Source organism: Plectropomus leopardus, chromosome 16, assembly GCF_026936395.1.
Source record: "Plectropomus leopardus strain MGB_pleo_1.0 chromosome 16, ASM2693639v1, whole genome shotgun sequence".
Taxonomy (NCBI): domain Eukaryota; kingdom Metazoa; phylum Chordata; class Actinopteri; order Perciformes; family Serranidae; genus Plectropomus; species Plectropomus leopardus.
The window spans coordinates 25,945,598-25,971,175 of NC_142191.1; the positions used below are offsets into that span (position 1 = coordinate 25,945,598).

The 25,578-nt window shown below is 37.6% G+C and overlaps 1 long non-coding RNA gene across 1 annotated transcript in view; it reads left to right on the forward strand.

Moving 5' to 3' along the window:
* LOC148186915 (uncharacterized) overlaps positions 1–21,580 on the forward strand; it is a 48,414-nt gene extending 26,834 nt beyond the window's left edge. The window contains exon 5 of the long non-coding RNA XR_015779038.1: positions 21,485–21,580. This is a non-coding gene — a long non-coding RNA (uncharacterized LOC148186915). The remainder of the gene's footprint in view (positions 1–21,484) is intronic.
* Positions 21,581–25,578: the final 3,998 nt, after the last annotated feature.

Below are 25,578 nucleotides of genomic sequence, written 5' to 3' on the forward strand. Positions count from 1 at the left end.
GTCAGCAGGAGATACAGAGGATGCAGCTGTTCAGCAGCCTGTTAAAGATAAACGATCAGTAACATCAGTACAGGAGGTAACAGGAAACGGACATTTCCTCAGCCATGATGTAACTATTAAGCCAATTAACCTGTTTGGTGTGGCATGCTTCATTTAGTTCAACATGATGAGGAAATGATTATACCTGAAGCAGTAAAGCAGAAGCCTTGAGACACACACATGTATTAACATCCCTTAATGATCTCAAGCCTGCTTGTAGAAATAGTATCATCCTGCGTTAAAGGCTCTTGTGAAAGATGGTTCTCTCCCCGTCAGGCTTGTTGCTCAATAATCCACTCAACTGTTCTCTGAGTCAGGAGTGCAAACTTTTTGAAGATAGTGGGAATTGTTACCATCTTAAAGCTTTTTTTTTTCTTTCTCTTAAGCCTCCAAGACAAAACAGGCAACCACATGTTCCTGTTTTCACGTCAACGTCAAACCAGTGATCAGATTTGCATATTTCTGCACATGTGCACTGCTCACTCTTGGCATGACGTCAGGTTGTTTGAGAGGTATCCTCGTAAGAAGTGACATCAAAAGAGGGAAAGTGGCAGATGGGCACAGACTATGCTGCACTCTGAAGAAGGGATGTGTTTGTTAGGCGTCACATCTGTATGTCTTTTCTGGGACAACATACAGTCATGTTTAGTTGTTCCTAACCAGCCTGTTTCCAGATCCCATGAATCACAGGCGGCACTTTTTGTTTGGCGGTTTACGGCTGTGGTCCCGCCTTGCTGCAAGATGGTTATCCAGCATTATTCCCGACTTATTTTTCACTTTATTTATTCAAGGAGGTTTGACTTTTAAAAAATGTATTTTTTTAATTCAGGAACGCTGTGCTCCATGCTGACATTAACACAAACCCGCCGTCCACAAGCCTGTTTCTTGAATCATCAGGCCTTTGCTACTAATCACTACTTCCACATGGTGCTCAGTGTTACACCAAACATGCTTCTGCATCTGCACGACTGTGCTCACGTGTTGTTTAGAGACATTTGAGGGGTTTTTTCTTTGTACTTGTATGCATTTATAAAACCACTTTCTCAGTGTCTTGAAGAAGGTTTGGGAACCTTTAATTGCATCTGATTATAGTATCTAAAGCTATTGTCAATCTGTACTTTTTATTGGTCTATTGGTAACTAAATCTATAAATACCAAAAAGTCAATATGTAATCACTGACATGTTTTATTTTGGCCTATGCAAAATCAACTGTACCATGCAAGAGCTAATATACATCTGTGGTAACATTTGTTAGTTTCAACATCAACTCTTCTAGAAGTGCTAACAATGAGGAGCTTCTCCTGGGATATTTTTTTACATTCATCTTTGCTAAAAAAAAAACAACAACAGAGAGAGCAGTCTATTTTCATGTACTGTTTGTACGCATACCTACGAAAAGTAATGCACAATAATTAGTGTAATACCAACGTAATGATAAGCCAGTAATTTGTATATATAACCCCCAGAATCAGGAAGACTGCGATCCTGTAATCTATGCGCTGATGATAGTAAAGAAGCTGTGTATTGTCTGTTTTAACATTCATTCCTGCATTTAAAAAACTTCCGTACTAATTTTGGTGGAAAAATAGGTATTTATAAGGCAGTTTGAGTTGTCAGGTAATGGCGTTTTTCCTCAGAAAGTTTTGCTGGCCTCAAATGTTTAATCAAATTGAGTTTTTTGTGCCATTTTAAGCAGTTTTAATAATTTGTGGTGTTAAATTTGCTTACTTAAACCTTCATCATCATCTTTGGATCTAGTGCCGCGCAATGCAAGTATAGCATTTTTATCAGAACTCAAATAAGGAGTTGAAAAATCCAGGAATATTCAAAGTCTTAAAACTTTATTTTACCAACAAGTCCGAGCCATAACATAAGGTATTGATCAGTGCCTTAGGGCCCTTATCATTTCAGTTTACATTGTGATTTAGTGGTGCTGTTCCAAACCCTCTTTGCACAAAAATCAGATTACCACAAATAAGCTTACGCTCAGTAAATCTTACGCGGAGAAATTTTTAGCTAAAAGGTCTGTAATGTGAGAGCAGTGAAGTATTTGCCTCTTTGTACAAGTACTCAAGAAGATGAGAGAGTTAAAACAAGAAGATATATTACTTTAAGACGGAGGCTGGACGTCCCTCCCTCCTCTATGTCGTCCTTGCTCTGTGGACGTCTGCAGCTGTGCACCAGGCAGCCGCTCCCCAGAGGGCATCACCATGAAAGAGCTGTTTGGACGTCAGCTTTCATCACTTACAATTATAGACACAGGGGTGGGCTAAATGAGGGTACTGTAAAGTGAGGAATGACGACCTCTGTAAATGCTTCTCCTCAGCATGCAGCCTTTGTCTTCCAGGTTGTCCTGCTCTCACAGATGTGTAAAGAACAAGTTCAGTGGAGAGGACGCGTTATCAGCACAAGAGCTTTTACATCAGAGAGCACCTGCAGGAGAGGTATTTCTGCTCAATAACAAATAATCATACGATGAGATAAAAGATAAAGTTTAAAGAGATTTCACGCAGTGAAGGCCATTGCAGTGATCCATCTGATGATCGTCTGTTAACAGTCAGATAAAGAACAAATGTAGCAGCAGGTGTTCGCTGACAGATTTTATTCCAAAACACTATAAATCTGTTTTGGAAAAGATAAATATGACGTGGTCCATGACATTGATCAGTTTGGATTTTTAAAAGGATTCAGCAGAGGACAATGGGCTCTTAAAAAGTGGTTATTTTGTTTGCAGATGTTTGAAAATGTTGCTTAACTTTAACCAGGATAACACTATTGTGTTGCAGTATGCATTCGGGTCATTAATCTTGTCATTTTTTAATGATGGAGGAAAGACAATAATTTTAATCATAAAGCGCCAGGGTTGATATGAAACTGCTTCAATCTGTCTGCTCACCCAACTGAGACTTTAAAGATTTCATGTCTGTTATCAGTACAGACTTTTAGTGTCCCATTGTGTCTCTCTGCTGTTTTATCTTTCTTTTATCTTCCATCTTTCACAAAATATTATACTTTTTAATGAAAGAATATTGAACAATGAACTATATTTGTTGGTTTTTTTTTGTATGAGAAAGGGCATTTATGTCCATATACCCTCAAATAATTGACGATATTGCCATCTTTGTTCTCCTTATTCGTTGCCCCCCTGATACCTTGTGTGAATGATAGGCGCAACTTTTGGCACTGAACCGGCATTTTCCAACATTGATGGTTAGTAAACAGTTTGCTAATCCTCTTGGCTGGAGCCAATGTGGATGTAAACATGTGGAACCAATAAAACCAGCCCAAAAAGTAGCCCAAAGCCAGAATTCAAAATATGCCCCTGCCAAACCCTATACACTGCTTTACAAGTCCAACAACATTGCTGTCATTGCTAAACGTATTACAAGATCAACAAACACGAAAATGTTTCGTGTGCCACCATAAGAGCAGTTTTCTCTTAACAGTTCTTTGGCCTAGGTCCTAAAATGGCCTTGTGTAGAGTTAGATACAGTGTATTATTAATATAATATCATATGAATGACCTGATCATGTTGCATCACAAACTTATAAAAAAAATATAGGCCACATTTCATGACCTATGTATGACATCACTAGATTTATCTCATTTCAGATTACCTGTTTGACATGACAGTTGACTGCCATGCAGGGAAAAAAAAGAAAAGAAAAAGCCTTGAAACTGAACAGTTGTCTTTTTGTTGTTACTTTTCCCATTCTTTAGTATATTTCTTCTCATATTTTGCCCACTTACTGGGCATCATGTTTCTCCTCGGAGTTTCTGCAAGCTAGTTAGTTGTTGTTTTTGCTTCTGCTGCTTTGAGAGCAAAGTTGGGATTGGTTCTGTTGGGATCATGTGGCAGGCGGCGGTGGGACAGGCAGAAACCGTAACTGACTGTAATTGACTTGCTTTGCTAGCGGGGAAGAGATGGTGGTGTCCTGGTTGTAAACTAGATTGTGTAGTTACTTTGTGTGTGTGTGTGTTGTATATGGGAGTGTTATGTGTCCCATGTCTGTGTGTGTGTGTGTGTGTGTGCTGATCAGTTTGGTAGGATTTCAGTTGTCATCACTCATTTAATTTGCATGCAGAATAGGTCTACCAAACCAGCGGACAAAAAAAAAAAAAACCTGTGGCAACAATTCAAAAGTAGCCCAGTTCGGCGGGAAAACGGCGGACCTGGCACCATATGTTTCACCTGTAACGGTATAACGTGATCATGCCTTACATCTGAAAGCATTAGTTGTGTTTCTTTGTTACCAAGTTGTAAGTGAATAACTTGCCTCGGTAAGTTAGCATAACAGAGGCTGAGCTAGCTTACGGTAAACATCTGCTCCCTCTAAAAGATTATTCCTGATTTTTTTTGCAACTCATAAACAGACATTAGCGCAAACATTTAACAAAATTGTGTAATAATTCTAGCTCCGTGTAAAGTGAATAAACATGTTTTCCAGCTAACGCTCCACCGCCACCTTAACGATGCAGTTTACACATTTTTATAACTTCTGATTTATTGAATCAGAGTAAAACCAAACACCAAATCTGGCAGCAGACCTTACTGTTATCAATAATATAAAGTAGGCAAATGAATAACTTAATGCATTCTTTTTATATGATATGAAAGATGTATGATAAATAAGGAACACATTCTCAGCCTAGATAACTAAACACATTATTCACTGTATGCAGCTAAGTTTATTTATTTCATAAGGGGCAATTTTGTAAAATGGAAAATTTGTTGGAAAGGCAGGGCTATCATGTACTGACGTTAGTGACAAACGTTAGTGACAATCCTGTCATTCTAGGTGTCATTTTCCTCCACAAATTCTGATTTAATTCTCCTCTCAAAGCTCTTTTGGTTTCATAAAGTATGTAATGTCATTCCAGGAAGTGAAAATGTTGTGTAACCATTAGAGCAGTGTGAGCATTAAAATACAGGACAGATGGATACACAAAGGGTAGGCGCATTTTATTTGTCAATATGGGATAATTGCAGTATTAATGTTATGGTTGGCAATCTATTCTTTGTAGGAAGGTGATAAAAACTGTTACAGGAACATTCCTTATTGTTCAGGGTGCTTGTTGAAGCCACACATTTAGAGTAGTCTGGATGTTAGTAACACTACAGAGGCAAACAGTGCAACAGGTACTAATGCTCCGCAAGAACATTTTAGAAAAAATGTTAAATATCTATAAAAAAACAAAGCATTATTTCATAAACTGAAAGCACATTTTTTTAACGAGAACATTGCAAAGATTAGCTGGAGGTAACAATAGACAGTCAATACAACTAGTTTACTGTTACTTATTTCTACAGTAGCACCCTCAGGAAAATGATGGATATGGAAGAGGTTGTAGTTTTGAAGTGATTCTTGCATGACCTTAGATGAGCTTTTGTCCGTCTGCACGGCAAGGAAGCTGTAGGGGGAAACACAGGGTGTGTTTGATTTCTTTTTATTTGCTGTAGATGTTTAAATTGTGCATTTTACGTGTGTTTAATGTGTCACTGAGACTGTCTGGTTGACTTGAGCTGCGGTTTGGTGGATGACGGTCAGTTAACGGGTTAGTGACAGTTAAACAGACTGTCCTGTTTTAAGTGAGTCAGAGGCTGTTTGTTTGAACAGACCTGTTCCCTCTGACAGTCTGAAGAGTCATGTTACTGTACCAGTTGTTCATGTGTCACACAGATGTAACACACTCTGACAGACTGGAGGAGGTTTAGTCTGCAACCTTAAATCCAAAGACGGAAGCAAACCTGATCTAACTCAAATCCTGGATTCAGACATTGCCTCTACTGTCTGTACTCGTACTTTACTCCTGTACAGCATTGAAAAGTCACTGCCTTAAAAGATATTTTACCAAATTAAAATTTACATTAAACATACAGTAAGCCCAGTGGTTTCCAAACTATTTGTCTTGTGACCTCTTACACAAAAGCAGTCTCTATTTGTGGCTCCTTGTTATGTTTCAGATATCTATGAGGTGAGAGCAGTTTTACTAAATTATGAACAGGCCGTTTTAAATTCCTGTAAAATCCAATGAGGATTAAGCAAAAACCTTGTATTTTGAAGAGTTCTTGCTTTTTCTCTACACTCCCTCAAGTGTTGTTGGCATATGTTAATAGGAGTATATGTGTTTCAATAAAAAATTTGCCATTTTCTGTCAGAGAACATAGGCAGAATTTTCAGCAGTGATCGTGGCATAGGTGTAGTTGTTTTTAACATAGACATCAGCAGCATTTCGAGCAGTGATTGTATCATCAAAAGCGGGTGTTTTTATGGAGACATCAGCCATGATTGTGGCACTAAAAACTGGGTGCTTTTAGTGATACATTGTAAGCATTTCCTGCCATGATTGTGGTTCCAAAAGTGTTTTTTTAGAACGACGTCAGCAGCTTTTCCAGCAGTGATTGTGCAGAGGCATCAGTGACACTTCCAGCAATGATTGTGGAACCAAAAAGTGGGTGCTTTTACTGATACATCCTTAGCATTTTCTGTCATGATTGTGGCACCAAATGCATGTGTTTTTAGCTAGACATCATTACTATTTCCAGCTGTGATTTTGGCACCAGATGCATGTGTTTTTAATGAGACATCTGCAGCATTTCCAGATGTGATTTTGGCACCAAATACACGTTTTTTACATTGGCAGCATATCTAGCCATGATTGCGCCACCAAAACTGGGAATTTAAAACCAAAACATAATCTTTTCCTAACTATAAACAAGTGGCTTTTCTCCCTAAACCTAACCATCTGTTAACCACAGCATCGTTGAAAGCAAAGAAATGTAAAGTGTAAAGTTCCATCTACAGAAATTTGCAGTGCCAACATTTATTTTACCGATTGGGTTGATATGTCATGGAGAGTTAGACCCAAGACACTCATGGTTAAACCTGATTCAAATTGCTGCCTTTTTTGGCAATAAAGCAGAGGAAGTAGCACTATTAAGTGCAGTTCCTACCGTAAAATATACCCTAAAAAAAAAAAGATCGTAATGTGTTTCTGCTTCAGCTACAGAACTGCCATTTTGAGTTTGTCTGAGGTCAAAACCCCCTTTGATTCACCACAAAGTCTGCACTGTTTCTGAGAAACAACTTGGTTTTTCAGGGACCCTGTTGTTCAGAGTTTTAAAAGTGCACGTGGCGTTTGTCAGATGTGCCCGAATAGAGACTCACAGTGGGATCTGGCTGGTATGAGCGGCTTGCCGTGCTGCTTTGTGGACTGAAGAGGTAATGGAAAACAAAGCGAGTGTCAGGAGGACAGCTGAAGATCGTGTCCTCAGATGACGGCACAAGGGAACTATTAAACTTTATGTGTTTTGTTTATTTAATTTTCAAAAGGGAACAGATGAAATTAATTTTTAACGGCACTTGCAAACCTCAAATGTGCATTATTCTGGCGCATGCACCTTGCACCTTGCATTGTTTACATGTGTTCATACATTTTTATGACGTCATTATCAACACGGGACTTATAGTCATGCGGCTGTAGTAACATACACTCTTATCAAATTAATTATTTGGTCTCATGTTCACATGCTGATGTTTTTGTATTGTCTGTGTTCATTTTTAAAATATGTAGGTCATCAGAGTGATAAACAGAAACATAAAGAAACAGATTATACCAAGTGCTTACTCTTCTCCCCCTACAGCTCTAAATGAGGGTCTTTCTGATAGTCAGATCATACAATTTTGTAAGTGTGAAAGGATTTTATTAAAAGAGAAAAGAAGTCGACGTAAAAGTTGTTGAACCACTGACCCACACAAAGTCTCCCAGGACATTTTGGAACAAAGAAACTCAGGAACCAAATATAATTTTCTTACTTTTAAAGTATTATTTTTAAAGAAAATTATTAGAAACTGCTGACTAAGAGAATCTGCATAACTGATAACTGATAACTTAGTGCCCACATGTCATTACAGCAGAATTACTTAATTTATGGAAAGTTACAGAGACTAGGTTTAGGCAATAAAAGTTACAATGGTTAAGTTTAAAGAAACATGTTTGGGCGTCTATAGGTTTAGACAAGTACAGTCACTATGGTTAGGTTTAGGAAAAGAAATGTGGCAAGGATGTACCTTTAAATGACTCAGAATTCACATTGTTCTGAAATGCATCTCCAGGGGAAAGTCCAGGGGGTAAGATTTTTGTGTCCCATATACCACCCCGACCTTCCTCCTCACAAGACTGCTCAGGACTGCCTCCTTGTTTACTCCCTTTAGCACATTCGTCACATGAGCACAACCTTTCAAAATATGTGGAATATTTACAAATTTGGGTGAACTACTTGTGTTTTTCTATTAATTGATGCAATCGTGAGGCAGGAGGCTGTGATGACACGGCCTATGCACTGCAGGCTGTGTGTCTAATGTGGAAAGCAGAGGAGGAAGTCAGGTGATGTAGTGACAAAAGAAAGGGAGGTCGGGGTGGTGGATGGGTCAAACAAACACAGGAGTTGACTCAGGAGACAGAGGTCTGTGTCCCGTGTTTAATCAATGTCACAGTTGAGTTATTTTAAGTAAGGTGGGCAACGTCGCCAGGGCTGGACCCAAATATTTAGCTATTCGTTTATTGGGCAGGTATTTGTTTTTTAATGTGGGCATGCACATTGATGTTCTTTTTGTAAAGTACATATACCATTTAAGTGTTTGTGATCCACTGCTGTGCCTGTCACACACAGTGACACTTGTGAACACTGGTCTATTGAGGGGGAAAGTCCTGCTTTGGAAAGTCCTGGGTTTTGTGACCCATCCACCACTCTGACCTGCCTATTTTTTTCTCCATCTGGTTGCCATTGTTGATGGCTTTGATGAGGATGCTATGATGCTATGGTTGATTGTTTTACTGACCTAATGCTCCTCACCTGTGTGATGGGAACATATGTCATTGTTGCGTGCATTAACTACTTTATTTTTATCAAGAATCAAAGCATAAAAACTGCTTTTGCATTTCTTGAAAGGTGCCTGAATACAGCCTGTCCAAGTGGTCATATAATCTACTCTAATGTTTAACAATCAACAAAGAGAAGTGTTATGGATTTTGAAGGCCTTGTGTCTTTGTGTCTTTGCTTCATTCTGTTGTTAATAGTTATCACATTCAGGCTGTATTGTTTCCACGTGAGATTAAGCAGCATGAATCTGACAAACAGAATTAATTCTGTAAAAGAACGAATTTTTGGTTCACCAGCTCGCATCAGCTCTTTTATTTAATGCCAGCAGCAAAATTCAAAACACATCGGACACCTTGATCCACTCATCCCAGTTTGTTTGTTTGTTGGTTAGCTACCTCATTTACTGTTCTCAAGTTATTAACCCATTTAATGACACAACACACATTAAAGGTGCTATTTAAAGCAAGTATGTCTTGGTTGCACATAAGGGTTGCATAAAGAAAAATAACTTCCTGACTTATTTTGCATGTTTGATGGGGGTGTTGGCTGTGTCATCCAATTTTTTTTTTAAAGCACGAAAAGTGTTGTGCTGACCGTGTTACCGCCCCCCTCATCAGTGCACATGTCTGTATGATCTCATGAGTCAGAAGTCAAGTAGATATTTTCGTTGGAGTTGAAGAAACAATTGTTAGGTTATTATTTTCATATGACTCAGAGTCACTGATTAAAGATAACACATGTGATATGTCATAAATATTAATGTCCAAATTTTATCGGATTATTAAATCATGCATTTTACACTGAATACGCATATTTCATTCAGCTGTAGGCTGCACGTTTAAACATTATTGTGTAAACAATTTCTGGTTTCCATGGTGGAATCACAATTTTGGTTTCAGGAAAGTTTGTGATCTTCTGAAAAAACTTAAAACCATCAGTTAAAGATTTTCAGCATTAAGTTAAAAAATCTGAAGTGAAGTTGCTTCCAACACATTATCTTACGATGCGATGCGATATAATACTATACACTATATTGTCCCCGCAATGTTAGATCACATATTTAAAACTTAAACTAGTGATTGAGTTATAAACTCACTGGAAAAATGCTTGCTTAGGTAGTAAATCAAGTGAGGAACAGGATCATTTTTACTAGACTTTGAAATAGTCTCACTTATTTGTGCAACCAGTGAAGTCGCCCCCTGCTCACCATTAGAATGAACACAGGTTCAAGTCACCCGCATTGGCTTCACTTTTCAGACCCGAAGATAAAAAGCACACTGCTTCCTGCTACCATCATGTCAACATGATATTACAACCCCTCTGGGCAGTGCTGGAGAGTCTCTGCCCTTGTCCAGTTAACCAACCTCTCCAGTATTCTGCATGACAGGCTCTGATCATGATCATTAAGACACAGGGCAAGATTCCTGACAGTGCAGAGCTTCAGTACGGCTGCTCCGTATTTCTTATTCCCCAGAGGTTCAGTATGGCTGCTCTGTATTTCTTATTCCCCAGAGGTTCAGTATGGCTGCTCTGTATTTCTTATTCCCCAGAGGTTCAGTATGGCTGCTCTGTATTTCTTATTCCCCAGAGGTTCAGTATGGCTGCTCTGTATTTCTTATTCCCCAGAGGTTCAGTATGGCTGCCGTGCTTTTAATAGGATTATGTCTGTTACTTGTTTTGACAGAAGAAAATTTTGTGTTAAGATTCAGAGAATCAAACGTCACAGCTGTGTTTGATACAGCTGTCAGTCAGTGTGAGTTGTTTGTTATTTTGTGTAATAAAAATGCAAAGGCAGTCTTACGTGACATGAAAGAGACAGTGAGCCATTTGGCCGGAGCATTAAAGGAGGACGATTGAAACAAAATGTGAAAATGTTTTCGATTATGTCATGTCAGCAAAGCACATTGTCAGAATATGTAGTTTCAAGAATTCCTTTTTAAATGTTTTCACTGGAGACTGTCGGACGTTAAACTAATGTTATGCTTTGCTCTCAGTGGGATGCAGGTTTGGTGCGGCCGCATTCTCCGAATTGAAAGAATGTTCCATTTTGATACCAGATGTCAGTTTTTACAACCTCATTAGAGTTTTCTTTGAAAGTAGAATTTCTTTTCAGATTTGGGAAAATAAAACCCCCATGCTGCTGTTTCTCACTGATTCAATTTATTTCCTCCCGAAGGTCACTACTACTATGTGGCATGCGACCTCACTCTTCTGCAATCCTCATATGTAGGATTCCTGATTTTATGCTTACTGTATGTAGATTTGGTGAATAATTAAGTATCATTTCTGCAGCTTTGTACCCTCAACAGCACAATGCATGCACATTAGCTTCATATAGCAGATAACAGATGGCTTGATGTTGTTTATGAGGTGGTTACTTTCTGTATTCATAGATTTCTATTCAGTTAGGGTAAGGAACTAACTAACTAACTTGAATATTAAAGAAAGGTCTCTGAATGTGCAGCCGTAATGTCACATTAACAAACATACAGCAGTAAGAACAAAAGTCTACACTTTGGCCATGTTTCTATAAGTTGCAGTGTTGTTTTTAATGGTTTTGCAATGGGAAATCTATAAAATTGTGTTTTCTTTTACAACTTGTTTTCAGGTTTTGAGTTTAAACCCCATTAAAACAATATATCATTTGCAAAGATTCTACTCTGCATAGTAAAATCGGCACATGCTGTGGAAGTCAGAACAATCAAATTCTTTAGCGGTTCATTTTGATGTTTTATTAACTGCAGTTTTTAACTACTGGTGTAGGCTGATGGAAATATTCTAAATATTTCTTGTCGTCCACAAATCCCATGAAAAGACCAAACCATGAAAAGACCATTCCTACTGAAGATGAAAAAACACAGTCGTGTAATTTTTGTTGAAGTCTCAGTAATTTCCTAAAACAGTTGGTAGAAGTAGTAGTAGTTAACAGTAGTTTTTAATCAGACAAAGAGGAGGAAAAAGTACTTTTTTGGGGGGGACTTTTTTCAGCGATTAATCCACATTTGGTGCTCCACTGGTAATTTGGAGCCACGGGACGCTGTATTTGTGATTGAGTCAAAATAAACTACAGTGTGCATCTTCATGATAATGAAGGAAAATGTCACCCAGTGCAATATTGTGGCTCACTGATGTGGTTTTTAACATGTTTGGACCATAACGGAGCTCTGCGACACAGAACAAGTAGATATATCAAGCTCTGATACACTCACTGTTGGTTTTGGTCTTCACATCAGATTTGTTGACAATAAGAAAAATATAATATATCACAAGCGGTTTCTTTTAACATCAGACCTTTCTCTGTTCAGCTACTATCTCCAAGCCAAACTACACTTTATCTTTATTGCTCATCATGCTCTAAACACTAATCCCAGCTCTTAATAATTTAGACTCAGGGTGACTGATCAGCATCATCTTATCTCTCCTCACTGGCTGATAAAATCTGTCTCAGTTTTGTGGAGCCTTGGAAAGTAAAAAAAAAATCAGAACAACCTCAAATGAACCCCTGGAGAGAAAAAACTTAAGTTTGTGTCTGAAAATGACCACAACATCACTTTGCAGCATTTTCTGACTACAAGCACAATGATGTCCTGCATGGTACAAATACTTTTGAGTATTATGTAACCAGAAGCTTTAGTGGATTTTGCAGATGTAACAACTTTTGCAGACGGTAATTCTAAGTAGAAAGACCTTAACATTTACTTTGTTAACTTCCCAGTGGTGGAAGAAGTATTCAGATCTTTTAAATGACTAATTGGCTTTTTTAAATTAGGGATTTAATTGCGTTGTTTGTTATAGGCCATAGTCATGGAATAATTACTCAGATATTTTATTTGGATAAAATTAGCATTACCGTAGTGCAAATACCAAAGCACTCATTTTGCAGAATGCCCCATTTTAGAATAATACATATTATTACTGACATACAATACAATATTATTGCATTATAATTATTGTTGCATAAATGTGTTATCATTTTAATGCCATAGGTGGTAAAAGTGAAGTTTATTGCTGAGTATCTTATTCTATAATTATACTTCATTTTTCATCAGTTGATTTGTATCGATATGTACTTTTTAAATAGTCTGAGTCTGCAAAATAGCAAAAGCTGTCAGACAAATGTAGTACAGTAAAAAGTACAATATTTCCCTTTGAGATGTATGGTGTTGAAGTGTTTCATTATGGAAGAAGGAACATGTTTAAACTATGAGGACATACAGGTGGAATGATACTTAATTCATTCATACTCCATATTTCTATTTCTGTAATTTTCAGTGGTAAAAGATGTATTTAGATCCATCGCTTCAGCAAAAGTAGATAAAAGTTAGTTAAGATCACTGACTGTTATTTGGAGTCATTTAAAGACATTAACTGCTGACATGGTCTCCACTAAATTCTTCCATAACACCAGGACGCTTTTTAAAGAGTGATCAGCTGCAGGGAAAGATGCCCAGTCATTAATTATTGTTCCATCTGGGCATGATTATTATTGATGAGGCACTAAACTGAACCGTCCACGATTCTGTTCGAGATTAAATTTACTACTTGTCTTTAAATGAGCAGGTTTTTAATCATAATCTTTAATTTAGCTGTGTTAGCAGCATGGTTCAGCTGATGGCAAGTATGACACCGTTCTTTTGAAAATTGGTACCAATTTTCATAATTCTCTGAGATTTAATCCCACTGATTTTGATAATCTCATGATTTTTCATTTAGCGCCTCCAAAAGGTCAGTCTTCAATGTTCCAACACTGACGATCATGGCAGGGTAACTCTAAAATTAACTGTCAAACCACAGCCTATATGTTAAATGTTATAATGTTCAGCTGCTATCCAAATATAAACATGCTAACTGTACACAAGCTAACATGACAAACATTACCAATGTTTTTTTAATATTTAGCGGTGGAAGAAGTATTCAAATTAAGTAAAAATAGCTGTACCACCGTTACAATTAAAAGTTTTGCTGTAAAAAATGCACTAAAGTAAAACTAGGCGACTTAGGGAATGATTACACCAAGATGCGTCTCTAGGAAAGCATTGCCAGCAAAATCATTGTTTCCCTATGGTCAAACAGGCTTGTAGGGCATAAAAAAATTTAAAATATTTTCAACTTTACTGCTCAAAGCACGACGTCGCACCATTGGTCAAAGTCACTTTTTGGCCATGCTCATGCAGGATGTGCATGCAGCCCAGCTCCACAGGCACTCTTTGCTGTTTTCACAGATCTAAGGCATTTTTGGAGTGGTTGCATCTTGCGTGATGCATCTCGGTATGATTGGCTGAGACATCTTTAAATCAGTGGACACATTTTTGTCAGCACGAAAACCCCCGCAAAATGACTCCTTTCACTATAAAGATTTAGTCATTTAGTGTGATAACATTTGGAAAGTCCAAAAGTCCAAAAGTCCAAATTTTTAATTAATTTTTAATTAATTAATTAGGCTAATAAATTAATTTGATCGCTAGACAAGCTAGCGAAGCCCGGTGATGCGGAGGACCAGGGTACCTTCATGCTGTGGAAATGGAGCAGGTTGTTTTTTGGTTCATGCACTACTGAGTAGCTTTCGTAGGAATTAACGGGGTTCTGCTTCCATGCTGTATCCAGATTTTCTTAATACATCCATGGAGCCAGTGGCTAGCAGCATTGCAAGCCTTCCAAACAACTGCAGCAGTGCTGACAAAGCTGACAGTGTTAACCTGGAGGAGAACTGGAAGCCCTTGGCTTGGGCTATGTAATATTTCATACTCCCCATCCCCTCTTAAGTCATCATTAAACACACTTCATTTACTAGTGATCTAGTTTGTAAGTCCACTGTTCCAACAATCATCAATAAATCCTTAATTTACAAAGTGAGATGTAAAAAACAATCCGTTATCCAACACAGTCTCTCCCTGCCAATGCTAGCTGCCAGATATTTGCAGTCCTGTAGTTTCTCACTCTACCACTGGATGTCATGGTGTCTTTCAACTCAGCTGCCTGTTCCACCAGTAGAGACTGGAGACTAAGCTCTGGTGGTGCGTGCTGTGCACTACATACATTGAGTTTAATAGAAAGAGAAGCACCTATATTTATTGATAGTATTGAAAAACATACATTCAAGCATACCATAATACCCTGATACTGCCCATGCCTAGTGTGATATACGCATGCAATAACATGCACCCGTGCCAGACCATCCACCACAACAATAGAGAAACTTAAAATACAACACACAGAAAGAAGGTATTCCCTCTCTGGTCAGGACGCCACTTCTCCAAGTCCAACGAGCCTACCTCAAACATGTACCTAATACCAAGTAAATGTACTTAGTTACCAACCCTGCTAATGTTAACATGCGAATTGTAAGAACTAAGCATCATATTTCTGTAACACTATTAAAAGCTGTTTGCTCTGACTCCTTTTTTGTTGTTGCTGAAATGTAACAAGAATCGTAGTTTTCTTCCCTCCTTACGTTTCAATGTTCTCAGGCTTGTAGCTTTGACTTTTTTTTAATCAAAGTACCAGATATTTTGTCCTGATGATTTAACCATCCAAGACCTGAAAAGCTCCAACTCATTTTCTCATTGTCTACTTTCAGAAAACTGTTAGCCCAAAACAATTTCTTTCACTTCATAACTCTGTTACGAAGTAAGCCTTTCTACTAGGTCATGTATCTATAGCAAAGTATTCAGAGATTGTTCACATTGTGCCATCTGGTTACTCTTTCTCAATGCTGACAGGCTGGCAGCACAGTGACTAATTGACGTTTTATGTCAGCACATGAGAAACAATGAGCAAAGCGTTTTTTATCTTCCTTTGATCCTCCTTCACACACATGTTATGGGGAAAATACAACAAACACGTAGCTGTAATTTCCTTTTCTCATTTTATTAATTTCGTGTATCACCAGCCTCAGATCTGTCTTATCTAATCTTTAATCTAATTTTAAAAGCACAAGCTTTCCTCACTGGAGTTGTGAAGACTCATCCGACATGAGCGACATGTGATCCCGGTCATTCCTGTCGAGTCTGTGTGCAGCAGCACCTGTGTCACATGTGGACCAAATTAGCGAGCTTGGAAATCCCAGACGGAGGTTTACTCAACGAGCGACGACAGGTTTTGGAGGAGAATCTGTGCTTTGTTTGTTTGCGAGAAGGAGTTTTGATGACAATTTCTTTAATTTATCGGATTTGGAAATTTCCCTCCAGTGAATTCCTCACAAAATGGTACTTCTGTCATCAGTAACATAACTATGCAGTGACTCAGATTTTTCATAGTAAACTAACGTGTCTTTTTTTCTTCTAAGTAACCGGAGTGTCAAATGGGGAGGATTACTTCTTGGATTGAACTGAGGCAAATGTGGTCATCGTGTTGTTTTATAACAGTTTAATCATGGGGACATATTTGAGTTTCATAACAGAAATTCTCAGTAGCTAGACTTCTTTTTCCTTTCTTTTCTTGCATTTTTGAGTCAGAATTTAAAGGAAAAGCTGGTTTAACTCGGGTTAATACACTGAAAAGAAAAGATGGTTACTGGGATTGACAACTGGATAACTGAGAATATATACCAGATGGTTACTGAGATTGACAGTTGGATATCTGAGAATATATACTCTATGTGAAATACTGCAGATGCTCAAAGGGTTTAATTATCCAGTAAAACCGAAACCAGACTGTCCGAAGCCATTTGGGGCCACAAGGAAGTCTTCAAAAACAAACTGCAAGTCAGTCTTTCAGGTTCCCCTGACACAAATCATCAAATCCCATCAGGAGATCCAAACCAGCACTAAATGTATCCAATAACAAGTATTGTGTGTGTATCAAAGCCTGGTAAATCTTCAGTCTCTGTGTCACAGAGTTTCATTGTCGTCCACACATTAGTGAGCCACACTGTTGCACTGGGTTAACTTTTTCCTTCATTACTATTATCGCAAGCTGTGTCTCCCAGTACCCATAGTTTGATAGTTAGTTTGACACTATATAGTATGCCAGAAACAGATTTAGTATGTCTCAAGCATGTCAAATGCAGTGTGCCAAAAATACCAGGATGTTCTACTTCATCCAGTTGAACTTTGCAGTATGCAAGCCAGCATGTTTTTCTGGCAATTTTGACCCGTCGTGTCACATCGACCGAGCCGCACGCAGATGACAGCTGATTGACGTCTGACAGAAGCTGCAGTGACAGTTGACAAATTTAATTGACTGATGACCAGTTCTGTAATAATTTGTAGGCTATTATGTAGTCTATGAATTGTTTATGTGAACAAAATAATTATATAGATTACCAACAAAGAAAAAACAAAACAAAACAGTGATAGAGAAATGCATATCTACGCTAATTTTAGTCATATAAAATGTTTGAATCCACAATGTATGCAGTTATAACCTAAAGGTTAAACTACATACATTGCAAAGTAACAATAGCAGAGCTTTCAGGGTTGATATTCGTCTCCATGGTAATGGATATATGAGCAAGATGGTCAAGGTTCAGGGCACAGTGTTATGAAGAGGTAGTCCTGACTGTGTGCATACTGCATGCAACAGTACATACTATGTAACAGCAGCCTGAGTACTTAATAAAAGTAAAATGAAATTAGTATGCATAGTAGTATGTGTCTGTCTGTCTGTCCATCCATCCGTTCGTCAATTTGTCTGTCTGTCAGTTTGTCTGTCTGTCTTTCTATCTATTTAGATACATTTACACACATTACACACATTCACTGTTTACCTGCAGTTTCTTTATTTATTGAGTTCATTAATTTGCAGTCATTGTCCAACTGTACCACAAAAGGTGCAGTACTAAGCACATTCAGTGCCCTATGTCAGCTTCTCCTGGTGGGGCTCCCTCTGTTTTGAAGAGGAAGAACAATGAACACTGAAGAATTTTTAACTGGTAGAAGTTACAGCTGGTTGCAATCTGCGATCCTTACCACTAGATGCCAGTCAATCTGACACATTGTTTCTTATCTTTAACTTTTTATTTCTTAGATTTTTTCTTTTCTTCTTTTTTAACATGTGTTTTTTTTCTTTTTATACATATTTAGGAGTATTGTTGAAGGGGGCCTGAGGGGGTCAGTCATCTTGTGATTAGGACAGCACAGATAATGCTTATAAGGGAACAGAGACTTAAAAGAAAATCTAATAAAGATTACTGCTTCTTTTGACCTCTCAAAGTAATTAAAACTGTATATTCTTCAGAACTGTTACAAAATAGAAAATTGAGTATTAGTTAGCCAGATGTTGGTCTTATTGTTGTTTGGGGGGGGGGGTGTTTTATATTCCACAGAACCATGAACGGGCATTTCACTTACCACAAATTAGGTCAGTCAAATTTTTATATGCTGTCTTGTTCTGAGAATCTTTTCCTGGCCTTTATTAGGAATTAATCCACACTGACCGCTGAGCATTACCCAAATACTCAGATTATGTTTTTAAACACAATCCAGAAAAGCCATTTGTGGCAAGAGTGTGGTCAAATACAATAACCTTCCAGTGTAACTAAACCATGAGTCACACCACATGTTCCTGAACAGGTAGTGTGTTTCTGAGGTTGTTTTGGAGGTTTGGTCTCCATGGAAAAATAGCCTTTATTGAAGCAGTTGAGGAGCAGGAGGAGAGAGCGACTCAGAGTCGCAGTTTATGTCTCGCTGTTTCTAACATGTTCTGTCTCTGTAGCAGTTCACGGTTTAAATTACAGCAGACAGACTGCATGCGGTACTGAAATCAGGAGACCCCCTGTGACTGTGCCTCTGTTTAAATCTAATCTTATTGTAGAATTTAGCTGTAATACGTTGTAATAACAGTCAGATTCCCTGTGAATGGTCCCACTAATGCATGTCAGCAGTGGTGGAAAGTAAGATGTGTTTATTCAAGTGGTTCCATTTTATAATACCGCTCACTGTATTTTACAGGAAGATACTTAAAATGTCATACCACTACATTTATCTGTTAGCTGTAGTTGCATATTATTTTTCAGATTAATTCAAAAATATACAGAAACAACACCCCCCCCTCGGGTTAGAAGAGAGTCACTGATAGTCACTGATAGGTATTTGGACCTGGACAAATGTGGAGTAGTTAATTCTTTCAGGTGCGAATATCAGTCGGAATGGACTACTACCTGTATAAATGTAGTTAAAAATGGAGTCTGTCTTTCTGTTTGGTCCAAATATTTATAGGAATGGACTACAACTTGTATAAATGTCGTTAAATGTAGAGTAGGTCATTCTGTAAGGTACAAATATCTATTAGAATGGGCTATAACCTGTGTAAATGTAGTGAAATGTGGAGGTGGTCATTCTGTCAGGTACCAATATCTTTCAGAGTGGACCACTACCGGTATAAATGTAATTAAATGTGGATTAGGTCATTCTGTCAGGTACCAATATCTGTCAGCATGGACTACTACCTTTATATATGTAGTTAAATGTGAAGTGAGTCATTCTGCCAGGTACATATATCTGCCAGTGGACTACTACCTGGCAGTGCGCCAGGCAAACGCTGCTTAAAAGAACAAGTCACAGGGACAGTGTTTCTTCAGAATTTGTGCTTTTACTTTTGATACTTTAATTGCATTTTGCTTTTAAAAAAATGGTTTTGAATGCAGGAGCATTCTTCATGACTGTGCTGTTGCTGTCCTGTCATATGTTCTAGAATTATTTTTAGTTCATTTATGATTTCTTCCACTTTCTATTTTGATCTTTCCCTATGGTTCTCTACCCTAGTTACATAAGGGGTTTTGTACTTTTCACATGTGTTAAACAACACTAATATGGAGCATGTTTAACAGTGGATCAACAAGACTCCAGCCCCCTCTTAGAGTGTACTGCAGCCTAAATCTCCTGTTGAAGTGTTTTATTGTTTGAACAGAAAAATGATGATGTCTCATTTTTGTTCTTGGTAATTTTAGGTTGATATATTGATGCCACAGCAGCGTGTCCTTGATGGTCACCAGCTGCATCCTCTTTATTTCAAAGGAACTTGATCGATTTATTTGTTTTTCACAGCAAATTAAAAACACGTTTGAATAGAGTCCTTAATATGCTGAACGGTTTATGGTAAAGTCTTTGTTCTCAATAGATTCATGTTATAATTATGTGCCAGTGTAGCAAGGCAACAGATGGCCAAAAGTATGGGGACATGACCTTTTAGTCTGGGGTTGTTTGTACTGGTTTGGGTTATTTAATTCAAGTAAAAAGACATCTTCTCTCTGCAGCCAGGTTCATAATAGAGAATTAAAGTCTGAAACCAGGAGAATGAAAGATGTGAAAGGAACAGATTAATCCTGTGAAATCTGAGAAAAGTGGCTTGATTTCTTTAAAAACTTTGGAAGAAGATGATGGGCAATAAAAGAAGAAATGACTCAAAAATTAGCAAGACATTTGTAAGAAGAACAAGAAAATTACATGAACATTAGTACATACAACAAAAGAAAAAGCAAAGAGAAAAAATACTAAAAATAAACAAATAAACAAGGTAATCAAGACTTGGCCTAAAAATGATGAATTAAGTCTTCAACTTAATTTTGAATATGTAATCATGATAATTATAAATATAGTCCCCCCCTTATTGTTTTCTTTTTGTTTCCCTATATATTTTCCCTAGCCATTGTAAAAAATAATTTTCTACCAATTCATTGCAATAGATTTATTAAAAAATGCAGTTGGTTCATAAAAATAGATATATATTAATTCTGTAATATAATTTTATATATGCAATTAAGATAATACTAGATATAGTTTTTTCTTTTCTTTTTTCTTTTTTCCTATACATTTTTTCCCTAGCCTTTTAAGAGTTAATTTTCTAAGTCTACTCATTTCTTGCAGTTTGTGGAGCATGTGGAGCTCCCTATGTTTGTGAAAGAAATCACACAAATTTGCTCAGGGTTCAAAAGTTTAAATATTTATGAAAAGCATCTATAGTCATGTGGGTTCAGGTTTTACAGGGATAAAGCAGCAGATTATTACCCCTAGTTTTGGGATCATACCTTCACCTATCACACGGGTTTACCATTCACGTGTTCACATACAGTAGAGATGCTCTGTTATGTTGCAATAAATACCTTGTTTTCACAGTAAGGTTAAAAGTAACTACTGATATTGCAAATTGCAAATAAAAATAGATTTTCCCTCACAGTTATATTTAGTGATTTAAACTGTTGTGGAACTCACTAATCTGGAGATACAAACTCTAAACAGCTGTTAATGATGTTTAAAAAAGCAAATATAAGGTCATTTACATATAATTACACATATAAAAAGGAGCAATTTGTAAAAACAGTTCTTGCTACTTCAATCTAGGTCATCCAAGGTTTTAAGGATTTTTTTATTTATTCAGGAATCTTCTGCAGAAGTGCTGTTTGTCTGAAGGATTGTTCCCTATCTTCCGAATCTAATGAAACAAAGTAACATCAGACTTGAACAATTCCCTAAAAAGGAAGTACAGCTCTGTGGTGTAAGACCAGGAGAGACACAGAGGTAGTATTTTCATGAGTAATGATGCTGACAGTGAAATAGTGAGTTGTGAGTGGTCACAAATATCCTTTAATCTCTATTGTGGGATTGTTTTATGTGTTTTCCAGAGGACAACTGCTGAGTCTGCATGAGTTGTTTCCATGATCACTTACAATCACATTCACACGAAGGACATGCACAGTACCGTCTGAAATGGAAGGGGTGAGTGCCTCGCTGAAAAGCTGTGGCTGTTAACCATTTATCTCCGATAGACGTAAGCCTGAGGGGGATCATGTGTTTGACTGTGTGCGTGGGCATTTGTGCCTGTGTGACTGTGTGTATGTGTCTGCTGCAACTAATCTCACATAATTCTGGACCAGTCAGCTCTTTTTTTTTGGATAGGATTGTTTAACACTTTCAAACCTATAGCGACATTATTTTTTTTGTGCTTGCAGACATTTGCAAGTATTTTATTCTTTGAACCCTGAGCAAACTGATGTGACTTTATTTTTTTTTAGGAGACACAGGAAAAAAAGCAATGAACAACTTGGTAAGAAGTGTTTTACATATTGCCAGGAATTTGTAGATTTAGAAAATTATTTTAAAGAAGCAAGGGAAAAATGTCTGTGAAAAAAAAAGCTAGGGAAAAACTATATTTATACTATAATAATGACATATTTAAAATTACCCCACCAGATGGTCAAATTTTTTCAATCATTTTTTTCCAGATCATTTCCTTTTTTTGATTATTATTTTATTATATGTATTTTTAAAAATGTTCTTGTACTGTTTACCAATTTCTTGCTAATTGTTTATCGTTTCTCCTTTTGTTGCTCATTTCCTTTTTCGCAGGTTATAGTCAAACCTGCGGCTGCTGCAGTGAGGACACTGCCTCAGTACATGGGTAGTACACCTGCTCTACCAGGTGAGCTACTGGGCACCCCAATTTATTTTATTTTATTTTATTAAAGATTATTGATAGAAAAGCTGTGATAGAATGGAAATGCAGGAGAGAGAGGAGTTATGATGTGCAGCAAAGGGCCACGTGTTGGAATCAAACCGGGCCGCTGCAGAGGCGCACACTTTATCAAGTAAGCTAGAGGTCGCTCCCAGCCTATTATATTTGTGCACATTTGTGCACTGTTAACTCAAGGACCTCATGTGGTTGCAGTTATTCACAATAGTTAAAAAAAAACTGTTCTAGTAACTATTTTATACTGTCACAGACTGCTGACGCTTCACTTGTCTTAGCTGACTGGTGGGAGCTGCAAGTGATCAACAAAATCATAGAAAAAGCAGATACCAAAAGGCAGTTTTTTGGCAGTTGTCTTGGCTAAACACAATGTGATGCTTTGAGGTTGTTTTTTTTTTAAATTATTATTATGTATTGTTATATATTGTTCTTTTCTTTCGTTCTTTTGTAGTTTGAAATGTTATTCAGGAATGCTGTAAGGAAACTAACCAGGTTAAATTCATAGTTATTATCTCTCTCCTTACTATAGTTATAATCAGTTTTCATTTTTTTTCCTTAATGTTTTTGGGGTAAACTGATGTTATATGATACATTAAAGCAAACAAATAAGGCCTTCAACTTTTTCTATCTAAAGAACCATGTGGTTTCAAGATGTACTTGATTCTGCTTGGAGAAAAAAAGGCATAATCACAACTGTCTGTTTAGAGTATTATGTAACAATAAGACATTTGGTTAAAAGAAATGCCCATTGTAACCATCCAATAAAAGCCATTTTGTCTAATTATCTCATAACAATTCTGTTTTCACACATGGAATTTTAATGATCCTCAAACATCGTTAATCTCTTATCCTGTAAATGTAGTGCAGGGAAAATGCAAAAATGTATCATGAACACTGCTAAAGCGCCTCAGGGCAAAGCACGTACAGAGCAAATATAATTGCACTGTGCTAGGATTTAGGTTCATGGTTGTAACTGTATATGTATGATGGAGGGTGGTGCTGATAGACAGTACACACAGTCAGCCCACTCCAGTTTACATAAAAGTTAAATACATGCAGACACCTGACCTCTGACCTCTTGCAATATGAGCAAGTAGCTGCCAGCCTGTCCATCACTGTCACCCCCTTAAAATACAAAAATGGAGAAAAAATAAAGATGAAATCTATCCTCAGCAACACAAACATATCTCACCAATGCAGCTCAGCTGGTTGCCAAGTGTGAATGCATCCAAGAGGCATGTGAGTGGCAAACACCTTAACAAGGTTTTTAAACATTATTTGTTGGTTGAAAAGGTGAGAAATTGAGCTACAACTGCACACAGACGATCCGAAATCTGGGACATTGCCCTCATTTCACCAGTTGAAGGGAGGAGGGATCTCCTTTCAGAAAGACCCATTCATTAAAAACAACCAAATGTTTCCACTGACATCACCATCATCCATTTTGGAAGCTCAGAGTGTAAAGTCAAAGGATCCCTGTGGCACAGCCTTCTCGTTTGATCAGCGTCACTTTCACCTGCTCAATCTGAAGCAGCTGTTGGCTCGCTGGCACGCTGTAGCCGGCTACCTTCGCCATACTTTCACCTTTCGCGTGTTGTCAGCATAACAACATCTTTGTACAGAAGCCAAACAGGCTCAGATTTAAGCACAGTGAGCTCATTGCTCTGGCTGAGATGCCTGCTGAATGCACAGAGATCATAAATCATCACTGCAACTGGCCTGTGTGATATACTGCTTTGGTAAACAGATAATGCATATGTTGAGTGAAACTTTACTGCATTATATATTGAACTCACACAGAGTCGAAGCACTGTGCACACTCCTTATGTAAGCTGAGTTGATGATGCTGTATAGACTGAAGAAGAGGGCATGCAATAACTGCTTTGCAAAAGTAAGACGAGCTGTAACAACAGGACTGATTCATTATTATTTTATACAGTAAAAAAGTTGCCTGTTTACACACACAATATTCACCCTCTTTCAGCTCTGTTTTTGGTCTCCACCAGCTCCTGAGTAAAATATCTGTCTCTTTAGCTGCTTAATGTTCCACTTTCATCACCAGCTAGTCTCTGTTTTTTTTTGTTGCTGAGCAAGTAGTGTACAGTGGATTATTATTTGCAGTTTGCTGCGTCTGATGGAAGAGCCGATAATAAACCAGGACAGTAAAGTTCAGGTTGGAAAACCAAAATAGGTCTGAAGAGCATTTTTGATTTGATGAGTAATTCTAACAAGTGGCTAAGACATTCCAAATAAAACAGCGCTGAAAACTGCAGTTTCCAGCGTCCGAGTCATGTGAAAACCCTCATATTTTTTCATTTGTTGGTGAGCGACTGAATCCACCAGGAAAACTTTGCTGCTTACAATGGTCTTGTCCTTTCCTTTTTTTTTTTAAACCAAATATCATTCGACAATTCACAGTAGTATAGTACAGTGCAAAAGTCATGTTGTTTTTGAACAGAGAAACCCCGCAACCTATCCCCCCCTTTTTTTTATAAATTAAAATTATAAAAAGGTGATAAAAATAATTAGTTAATTAAACATTTTTAAGGGGTCAACCAGCAAAGCACAAGACACCTACTCTAGATGCCTACCCTACTCTAGTCTAATGAGATGGATTGCATTGTTTTAAAGTGGAAAAAAGTGAGACTTTTACAAATTCAGAATTGACATGAACTCCTGCAGTCAGGACATGTTTGAGTGAGGTGAGCAAATTTTCCATAACAGAAGAATGCAATGACAAGCAATGACGACACAAAAGAAATTATATTACTTTGTTTAGCAGTCATTATAAAACCCTCCCCAGGATTACCAAAGATGGCAATCGGAGGTGAGGTCAGTTTCTCTGATATACAATGGTGTTTTCTTTGTCTCATCAGGAATATATCAGCTTCTTATTTGGAGATGACTAAATTCTGATCTCTTTCTCCGAACCCCCTCCTTATTAGAAATAAGGAGCAAAATAATATATCAGCAGGAGTTCTTTTGCTGTGCTCATAGGCTTCTCAGAGGTTTCTCAACCCTAAGAACAGATAAAATACACATTCAGACTTCAATTTGATGGCGAATTTATGAGCCAAATTTTCTTTGGGATCTTACTGTTATCTCAAGAGCAGATTATTTCAGACAAATAAAGATCAGAGCAGTGAGAGAGAGAGAAAAACATTAAAAATCTTGAATAAGAATCAGGCTGAGAATTTCCTTTTGATGTTAAATTGAGCCCAGTTATCTCTAGGAGATGTAGGCTGCACA